At 33.9% G+C, this 10,491-nt stretch overlaps 1 protein-coding gene across 1 annotated transcript in view; it reads right to left on the reverse strand.

Moving 5' to 3' along the window:
• The window catches only part of LOC132202051 (eye-specific diacylglycerol kinase-like), a 131,903-nt gene extending 121,504 nt beyond the window's left edge, over positions 1-10,399 (reverse strand). The window contains exons 1-2 of the mRNA XM_059628709.1: positions 10,352-10,399; positions 10,068-10,123 (exon numbers count right to left, since the gene is read on the reverse strand). The gene's annotated coding sequence lies outside the window, so the exon portion shown is untranslated. The remainder of the gene's footprint in view (positions 1-10,067; positions 10,124-10,351) is intronic.
• Positions 10,400-10,491: the final 92 nt, after the last annotated feature.

The following is a 10,491-nucleotide window of genomic DNA, read 5'->3' on the forward strand; positions in this document are numbered from 1 at the left end:
GTCAGATTTTACCAACAACAAAAGGAGTCAAGTGATTTCAGAGTCATGGTTACCTCCGGTGCTGTTTTAGCCAATACAGTAATTGATCAAATCAACGTGTGGCTCATAGTGTGGCTTTCTCAGGAAATGCCCAATTTGCTTGATAAAATTCTAAGGCGCCTGTCTTTCGCGGATCACATTTTGAAAAACAGTGTGCAAAGCCAAAGAGTAAGATATTTTACTATCATCACAGCTGGAAGATTAGTTGCAAGGAATATATTTGTTTTCATTGCAGTTGATAGATGGAAATTTATACTAGACGCGTTTGGCGCCAGATACGTTTATTGCATGATTGTTGTATTGGAACAATTAATCTCTCTTGTGATTTTAGAATTAAAAGACAGAATTAAAATTTTGAATAAAAGACTCATTTCTGTTGAAAAGTTAAACATTAACGAAATGTGTAATGTATTTCATGCAATAATCGACAGTCAACAATATCTGTCTTTAAAAGTGCAGTATTTTCTGCTACTGAATTTATCTCAAGCTTTCCTTTTGGTACTTGCTGGCATTGTGGAAATTTTTGTGGTGTGTCTGTCAAATTCAAATAGTTCTGGCACCCTTTCACTTTGGTGCGCAATCAATTTATTTTTTGCTACTGATTGTTCATGGAGAATTGGGATCCTCACAAAGAACTGCGGGTCATTGCAAACTGAGGCAAGTAAAATTCGTAACAGTCGATTGAAAAATTGGTCGGAAATAATTAGATGTACAATATTTTTGTGCCATATGTTTGCAAGAGCAGCATTAATTTATTGGTTTGTAAAATCGATTGATTGTGTAAATTATTTCTATTAAATTTGAGGCAACCGTTTAATATGCAAGCACGTGTGCAGTGTAATGGTGCCCTTCCTTCACGTAGCTCGTATTTTTGGCGTAGTTCCTTTTTCAAAAGCTTCTCCTTCCCACATTTTGGCCAACAAATGGTCTCGTATGATTTCTTTAACTTTACAAATTTTCATGTCGACTCTTTACGTTGTTCATGCAATTAATCAATACCAGGTTAGATACGTTGTTTATGAAAAGAGCTCAAAGACCTTTAATTTTCAACTTACAATAACATCCATGGTAGCTCTGATAAATTATGCTATTGACATCTTAAATGTTTGGTCAATAATCTATTTTTCTCGTTTCATGCCATTAGTAATCCAGATCGTGTTGAGAAATTTTAATTTGGCAGACAAATATTTGGGAATGCCATTGAAAAGCAAATGGGGATTCTACGCAATAATGACATTGACTCAAATTTTACTCAAAGTATTTCTACTGTTTTTTACGATTGATGGTATGCGAATTTCATTCAATTTAGGTTCTCGGTATATCTACGGCATGATTATTGTAACGGAGCATCTCACCTCCCTTATCAGTCTCGAAACCAAAAACAGAGTTGAAGTTTTAAACAAAGTTCTAAAAGAAGAGGCTCATGTTGTTGTGATATTACCAAAACTGCGGGCAATACGTGTTGCATATAGGGCACTAACTGAGAACCAAAGTACTTTAGCTCGTAAAACTAGTAAATTTCTACTCTTTGACCTTTCGCAATTATTTATGTTGATTGTCGTTACTGTTCTGAATGCGTACCGTTGCATGAAATGGGAAAAAGATTTACGATATTTTGGTAAAATATGGTGTTATGTCATGATTTATATTGCCTGCGATTGCATTTGGAGGTTCTGCTTCATTACAAGGAGTTGCGGAACTCTTAAAACAGAGGTAATGAATCTTTTAAACTTTAATATTTTCCATAATAATATATTTAAAAAAATAACATAATAGAATGAGTCGGCCGGAATGAAAGCCCTACCTCCCCCTTCTTTATGTGGTGGCTGTAATTTCTAATATATTATTAAAGTTCTCTCGGTATACGCTATTTTTAGTTCAATATTTATATTTATTAATATTTTTATATAAAAAGTTAATATTGATTTTTACACACGAGACAAGCTTTTGTAAGTTGCTGTGTGGCAATAATTAGGCCCTTCAACAATGGATAATGGCTTTGAAAACATCATTGTAATAGTTAGCAAACTTTCCAAAAAGTTGCTGAAAAGAAGACCATGTTATGAGTGAGCTAACATATGCAGCAAAGCGTTGTTGACGTTAACATGCAGCCAGATCTCTCATACTTGTCGCCCTTCCTGCACTTTTGTCGAATTGCAACCGTCCTTCCATTCTCGAAATTGGACATGAAGAAGTGCCAGGTCTCGACCACACCCTGGAGCCGGTCAATCTGCTTTGTGATTCACGCAACAATTTCAACGTCATTTACCATTTACATAACGCAGAAAATTGTGGCCGACTTCAACACTTCCACTCCATCTGATTCTGCGGACTCCTTCAGAAGAACCATCACGAATATTTCAAATTTCGTCAACCGCCTAGCTGACTGGTGCAACACTCTCGCCATAGTGGAATTTTGCCAGCTAATGCCAAAGTTGACTGAAAGTGCTATCATCAGCTTCAAAATATTCGACTCAAATTTGAAATTCGTTCCAAATAGATTATTTAAAACGTTAGTTTGTGTTCGGATAGTTTTAATCTCAACAGAAATGTTTTCAAAAAGTGTAACGCAATTTATCTTTTTTGACCGACTAAAATTCAGCTTCAATCTTGGCTCTCGACTTATGCTTATAATTAATATTGTAGCTGAGCATCTCCTAATTACGTTTAATTTGGAAATCAGTTTGCGGTTAGAGAGTTTAAATCTATTTTTAAAGAAAAAGGTTGCCCACCCTATCAACTCAAGGCAAATCCAAAAGCTGGCGTCAGCCTACGATTATTTGACAGACTTTCAAAATAAGTTGGCTAAAAGTTCTTGCAAATTGCTGCTGTTTGATTTAATGCAGCAATTCTTTATTATTTTAATGGGCATACTCAACTTTTTCTCAAGTTGCATTCAAGAAATCAGCCCAAGGGATGTCAGATTTTGCGTGGGAAATCTTGGATACGGTGCGGACTGCTTATTGAGGTTTATATTGATTACCTGGAGCTGTGGCAGACTTGTTTTTAAGGTAATAAATAATTCACTCTAAAAGAATAAAAATCACCCAGGCATATATCCCTGTCCTTAAGAATATTGGCGTTCTTAAGAAATAAGAACACATTCTGAAAGCTTGTTAAAAGAAATAGCCCATCGATTGTGCAAAGGCCGCCAAATTACACACCGCCGCAAAAATTGTGTCACTTGCAATGGAGGAGTCGACGGTGCACTCCGACTTGGCACCACTTTTCTACTTCAACCGTGCAATTTTCTTCCTGCCCTTTGGAAAAATAAGCATTGAACATGGGCTGGAGGCTTCGTGGAAAAGCTACTTATCGATCACAGTCGTTCAGCTGAGCATCTTTTGTCTCTACGTGAATCACTTTTTCCAAGTTCTATTTGAATTCACGGATGAGAAATCGACTTTAGAGCAAGACACGTCCCACAAAACGACTGTGGCAGTTTTTCTTGTGCTCCAATTAGTGGACATTGTCAACACCCTCATTATTTTCACTCTCTCCCTTCGGACTAACAAATTTTTAAATCGTTACTTGAAGTGTTTATATCACGCTGATCAATTTCAAAGTGTTCCGCCCTCAAAGGTCGCAGTGATAATTCATCTGACTATTTTCTCAACATTTTTTATCCTAAAATTAACTGCAACAATTTTCATATTTGACAAGGGAAAAATCTTGTTGCGCATCGGCCCGCGACTAATATCAGGCATTATCATGGCCTCTGAACAAACTTTCGTAATTGTAAATTTGCAACTGAGAAAAAGATTCATCTGCTTGAATAAAATTCTACAGAAGAATCAGCTCGTTTATGTCTCAAAACAAGCCCATTGCTACGAGCAGCTGACGAATGGCCAAAAAGCACTTACAGACGCATTGGGACCGTATTTGCTGTTTAACTTATCCCAACTTTTCATGATGTCCCTGTGCAGTCTTTTATTTACTGTGCACTCGTGCCACGATGCCGCCAATTTACCAGACGAAGCTAAAAACTCATGGAACCATGAGTGTGCAAGCAATTTTGTGTCATTTGTAGAAACGTCTGTTAGGTTTGCGATTTTAGTTTGGGCGTCATACGCTCCAACTGCTGTAGTAAGTAAAATTTAAAGCGAAATTACTCACTGGAAGAAATAAAATTCAAGTGTTATAATTGACAAATTTCTTGTTCAGAATTAATATCAAAACTTGATATAAATTTTGAGATGGCCAAATTAAAATAACCTGTAAAAAGCTTATTTTCAAAATCAAGAATAAGCTACAGTTTAAAATAGAAAAATTGATTTATTTAAGATATGTCATTTAAAGTAATGAAAACTAAAAATTTAAAAATTTAATTTTCAAATAATAAAATGTATTTTGAAAAGAATTTACATTATGGCAAATTTTTTGTTGCAGGCTGACAAAACTGCTGATCTTGTGAGCCGGCTCTTCAGACATGGCCAGGACGCGAAAACGACAAAAGAGGTAAGCGCCTGCAAATTGATGAGTATGCAACCGGCAGTGTTTGACAATTGTTTAACAATTTCAGTTGCAAGCATTCTTGGATTTGGCATTGTCAAGAAAAGTGACGTTTTCAGCGTGTGGGCTTTTCAATGTCGACCTTCCTCTTCTGTTTGCGGTAAAGAAATCGATTAAAATATATTACAACCGCATATCAAATTGAATTGAACAATTTTCAGGCTGGCGGTGCTGTCACAAGCTACGTCTTTTTAATAACTCAACTAAAATAAGTGTCTTAATCAATACTGCAATCATCGAATTGAAAAATAAAACTTCGTGTAACATTAGGCTCTATTGTGTAAAGGCAAACATTAAATTGCATTTTATCGGTGTGTTCATTAGATATATTTTAATTCATATCAGATTCCTGTCTGTCTCTCAAGCAACGCATGGCAGTAGCTTAGGAGTGCGAGTTTTGTTCAGCCATGGATTCACCAACGCTAAAAAACTACCGCCCGATTATTTTCATCCTTCGATGTTTTGGAATGCTGCCTTACGCAGAAATCAAAGACTCAAATTTACTAGAATCAAAAAAATCTAAGAATATTAATCTATTCTTCTTGGTTGTAAATTTGGTAAATTTATTGATTAATTTCATATTTATTAAAAAAGAGCTTGCTGCTCTAAAAAAATCGGCCTATTTTAAATCAGCCATATTGACAGAGTCCGTACATTTGTCCAAACTTTTACTGTTTTTCAGTATTGCACATAGTTCCCTGTCCTTGTGCAGTTCAGTCACAAATCTCTTAAGGCTGGTAAATAATTTTTACGAAAGGCGAAATTTGAATCATAGTAACATGTTTGAAAAGGGTTTTCTCCTAATTTTCATTGCAAGATTTCTCTTCTACTTGGGACTCTCAGTTAGTGCTATTCTGATGTTTGTCTATTTTCACCCATCATCTATTTTAGAACAAATAATTTACTTATTAAACACTTTGTTTTCTTTGCAACAAAATTTGGCTGAACAATTAATTTTTTATTTTGTTTAGAGCTCCGTGTTTGTGTTAAAATTGTAAATAAGGAGCTCTCGAAGATCGAGTTGAGATCATTACAAACTGCAACTAGTTTTGAACCTACGGATAAGCTGCGCAAATTAAGGTCTTTTTACAAGCAGATCATTGCAGCTCAAAAATCAGCCGCATGCAGTTTTAAATATATTTTGTTAGCTGAAATATTAAAGTTGTGCTTAAATATTTTATTGACTCTGATGTACGTTGTAGAATTGGAAAAAGCTGGTATAGCTATTTCCAAAATATTGGTGTTTTATATAGCTTTAGATTGCTTCAACTTGACTGCTATATGCTGGAGTTGTGGTAGCGTACAGAAACAAGTAGGACATTATCTTATATAATAACATTTAACAAAAAATAATTTCATAATTTTAGGCTGCCGAAACACAAACTTTAGTAGTAAGGTTGAATTTTTATGGAATCAATCAGTCTACTAGAAACGAGGTGTGTTATTTTCTTTGCAGTTCACAAGTACACTATTTTTCTTAACTTTAAATATATACTTAATTTATAAATTTATAAAAAAAAATGATAATTAATGCTTCATGTTCAATATTATTAGATTGATGCATTTTACGAACTTGCTTCCTCCCGTCAATTGGTGTTCATGGCTGGTGGAATTTTTACAGTTGACATGCAGCTTCTCCTTCAGGTATTTATTTCAATAAAATTTGAGTAAAAAGCTATAAATGAATTAACAATTATACAGGCTGCCAGCGCAATTGTCAGCTACTTAATCATCTTTTCTGAAATGGCTTGAATTTTTAATGCCATCCAAGGCCAGAGACAGACAAAGAGCGAGTGTAGTTGCCTTCAACTTAAATCAATAATAATGTTTTAATGTAAAAATTGTTATAATTATTAATCAATAGAGACGGGTCATTTCATTAAATATCAAGTGACGCCATTTAAAAATCAAATGTCACTTTCATCACAACAAGTTCAGACGCCTTTGGTGAAGAATGCCAAGCAAAGTGATCAAGCATTATCAGCCAATTTTGGAAATTCTCCGCTGTTTTTGCATTTTGCCATTTGTGAAAATCAACAACAATGAAATTTTCGACTCTCGCACTTCAAGGAGTCTCACCATTTTGATTCATGGATTTCTGATTGTAACCCAGTTAAATGACAGTTTGAAAAACTTTTTAATGATTTTTGGAAGCAATGTTAATTTGGATAAGGTATCCGTTTTAGTGCTAGCAGTGAATTCATCATCCATTCTGACTTATATATGCAATCTTTTTATTGCTCTGCAGTCCTGCAAAGCACTATCAATCTTTTTTCAACATAGAAGTGTATGCGTTGTTAACAGGTTTCAAAACCAATCTAAAAACACAAGTATACGCAATATTTTTTACATTCGTTTTACGGTTGACATATTATATTATTTGGTTGTGCGATTTATTTATTATGTTCTTGCTAAAATTAGTCCTGAAAAACTTACATTGCGAGATTTCACTCTGATCTCAGTTATGATGAACCACCTCGTGGAGCAAACAATAATATCTTTTGCTCTTCAGCTAGGCAACGATTTGAAACAAGTTAACAATGAACTGCGGAATTTAAAATTGAACTCGGCCCGCAAAAAGTATTTGTCAATGGATATTGGCCAACTTCGGTTTTCATATGAAAACTTAATGACATCACAAAGTGTGATCGGAAAAATGTTTAGTCCCTTTCTAATGTTTGACATTTTAAAAATATGTTTAAATCTGATTATGCCAATTGTTTCGTCAATAGTCTTTCTATTTAATAGTCAAATACCTTGGACGTATTTATTTTATATACTGTTGGAGTCAATAAATATGATTGTAATTTGCCGATCGTGCGGACGAGTAAAGAGTGAGGTATTATTCTTTTAAAATGTAATGTTAATTGTATAAAAAAATTTAATAAATTTTTAGGCAACTCTAACTAAACACCTGGTGGGGAGTTGTTTTGTCCACGGCCAAGATCAGGTTACGCAAAATGAGGTTGAATGTCTAAATTATTTTCAGATTTGATATTTTGATGTTGTTTCGAAATTAGGTAAGAGCATTCTTCGAACTAACGCTTTCCCGGGAGATGAAATTTTCGGCCTGGGGTCTTTTTGACGTTGACTTGCAGCTCCTTTTTCTGGTAGATATCAATGACATACAGCTTTCTTAATCAGTTAAAAAACCGAAATTAATTACTTTATTTTAGGCTGCAAGTGCGATCACTAGCTATGTTGTAATAATCATGCAGCTGAAATAATCTTTAAATTGATTTGGAGCAAAAAAATAAACTTTATATAAATATAGAACAGGTAAATAGTAAATAAAAAACTGCAATAACAATGTTCATTTATAAATTATATCATTTGAAAAAAATTTTATCAACGCGAGGAAAGCAAAATACGTAATAAAATCTAAAATGTGTAGGGGTCTCGTAATATATTTTGTCATTTCAAATTATACAATAAAAAATTATCTGTAAAAATATTTACTTTGCAAAATAGAATAATAATATTTGACAATGACGTTATCAAACTCAATAAACTTAACTGGTTTAATATTACTAATGGATGCTTTTGCTTTGTCGATTTTCTTCATTCAGCTGACGTGCTGGTAACAACAAAACAGTACTTATCATGTTGTCAGCGAGTGCGCCGAAAAATACGAAACTCTCCCAAGCGCCTAACTTGCGTAGACTAAAATTTCTTTTTCACATAGGACGTATCTTTGGCGTGGCTCCCTTTTCCAAATTAGACTTCCAGAACAACAAACTAACTTCATCATTTGTCGCCAAAACATTCAGCCTCTCGATTCTGGGCACAGCAAATTTGCTCTATCTTTCTCATATATTTCGTTGCTTTAGAGACCTTTTGGATAATTTAGGCAAACCGTCTGCCACATCGCAGATTACAATTTTTGCAGTTTACAGCGCATACCAAGTTTTTGATTCACTAAACATGATCAACATAATAAAAACCAGCACCTCTAAGTGCCATTTTTTAAATGATATGATTAAAATGTTTAACAGAGCCGATCACTTTACGGAATATTCTGATTGCTCAAAAAAGATTTCATGCAAAATGATGCTTTTCTTTGCTTACGCAACCACAAAAATTTGTCTCCTGCTGTACTTTTTCAATCGCAATAAACGGCTGGATCAAATCGGAGTTCGGTTTGTTTCTGGAATAATCATGACAGAGGAACTGTTCCACACAATTTTGTGCGAGGAAGTTTCAAAAAGACTTGCATTTTTGAGGATGAGGACGAATGTCATGACTTCGGATATGGAAGTGAAACGATTGAGAGATGGAACTGAAGCAATCCTTGACGCCTTAAATTTACTACGGCGCAAACAAAGGTTCTCATCTGCTTTCATAAAACCTTTCAGATATGTTAAAATATTTATACTTTTTTCAGTCACTTTCTTCTTTTCAATCTGATGCAGCTCTTTATGACCTGTTTAATGAGCCTGCTAACAAGAGCAGTGTCTTGCGCGCAAAAAGGACAAATGATTTCAATTTTGGCACAATCTGCAGAACTTCAGCTACGATGTACCGCTCTGATTTTCTTAGGATTCGAGTGTGCCTTACGATTTTTCCTATTAGTTAGATCTTGCAGTCAAGTGAAGCTAGAGGTTTGCTTACATTAATTTCCATTTTCAATTAAAAAAAATAATTTTCAGAAAGAGGGAATCGAGGAAAAAATTAGGAGATTGAGGAACAGAGCGAAAACTGGAAATGATAAATCGCAACAGGTCATGAATTTTAAATTTTTAGCTCCATAGGAATTGAAATATTTAATCACTATTGTATGATAAATAAAATTGTATTGCTTTTTTATTAATTTAAATCCTTTTTTACAGCTACAAGCATTTTACGATTTAATACGAGCGTCAGACTACTCTTTTTCCGCCTGGGGATTCTTTGAGATAAATAATTCTCTGTTATTTTCGGTAATCATTCAATTATCACAGGAATTCAAATATGTGGAATTTTAAACCATTTATTATTTGATTTCAGGCTGCTGGAGCACTTATAAGCTATACTTTCATCATATCTCAGCTAAAATGAAGGGCACAATCATGTGCATAAAATTCGTATAGTTAATATTTCATGGTGTACATGTTAGAAGTAATATAATTATGAAACTTATGTTTATTTGGGTTGCTTACGTTTCTATTCTAAACTATCTTTCTCTCGCGATATTTTAAGATGTTAATTATTTTTTATATAAACAACATTTGGATAGAAATTACATCATAAACCATTTTGTAACTAAATACTTATACTTAAATATGAACTTATGAGATGTAAAAATTATTATCTTCCAAAAGTTTTACCGTGTTACTCTTTTTCAGAGAATTTAATTTCTGTATCAATTTACACTTACAAAATATAACATTACAAAAATTAAGGTTTCCTTATTATAAGCAGTAAAAAAAGTAAAAAATGTACCGCGTTTAATGTAATTGAGAGCTATTTTTTATAATAATTGAATTAAATAAGATTGCAATATGGCGAATGATAAGAGAAAAAATTGATTAAATTACCTTTGTGCAGACCAGTCTATGTAGGCTAAAGATGCACCCATGTTGACCACCATTCTCTGTAAAAATAAAAATACTGCTTTTGAAAAAAATATTGCAAAATATCATATTATAATAATATCTCGTTGTATTTGTCATATTGATCCAAATTTAACAAAAATTTGAAACGAAAATTTCAATGTTTCAACACGAATGAATAACTCTCCACGAGGACAAAAATAAAATGGTGGAACCTCGAGAATTGAGGAAATTAGAGAGACTTAAAATCAAGGCTTTTAATCACTCACGTTTTCGTTGTTTTTTCATTTTTTCTCCACGATCACACCACCCACGTGCACTTGTTATTAAACTAAACTTTCAATTCGTGTATGCAGTCGCGTGCTGCCCCCTAGCGGGCGCCAGAAGGTACTAAAGCTGCTGCGGCGCA

Source organism: Neocloeon triangulifer, unplaced genomic scaffold, assembly GCF_031216515.1.
Source record: "Neocloeon triangulifer isolate White Clay Creek 2 clone unplaced genomic scaffold, ASM3121651v1 ptg000014l, whole genome shotgun sequence".
NCBI classification, from domain to species: domain Eukaryota; kingdom Metazoa; phylum Arthropoda; class Insecta; order Ephemeroptera; family Baetidae; genus Neocloeon; species Neocloeon triangulifer.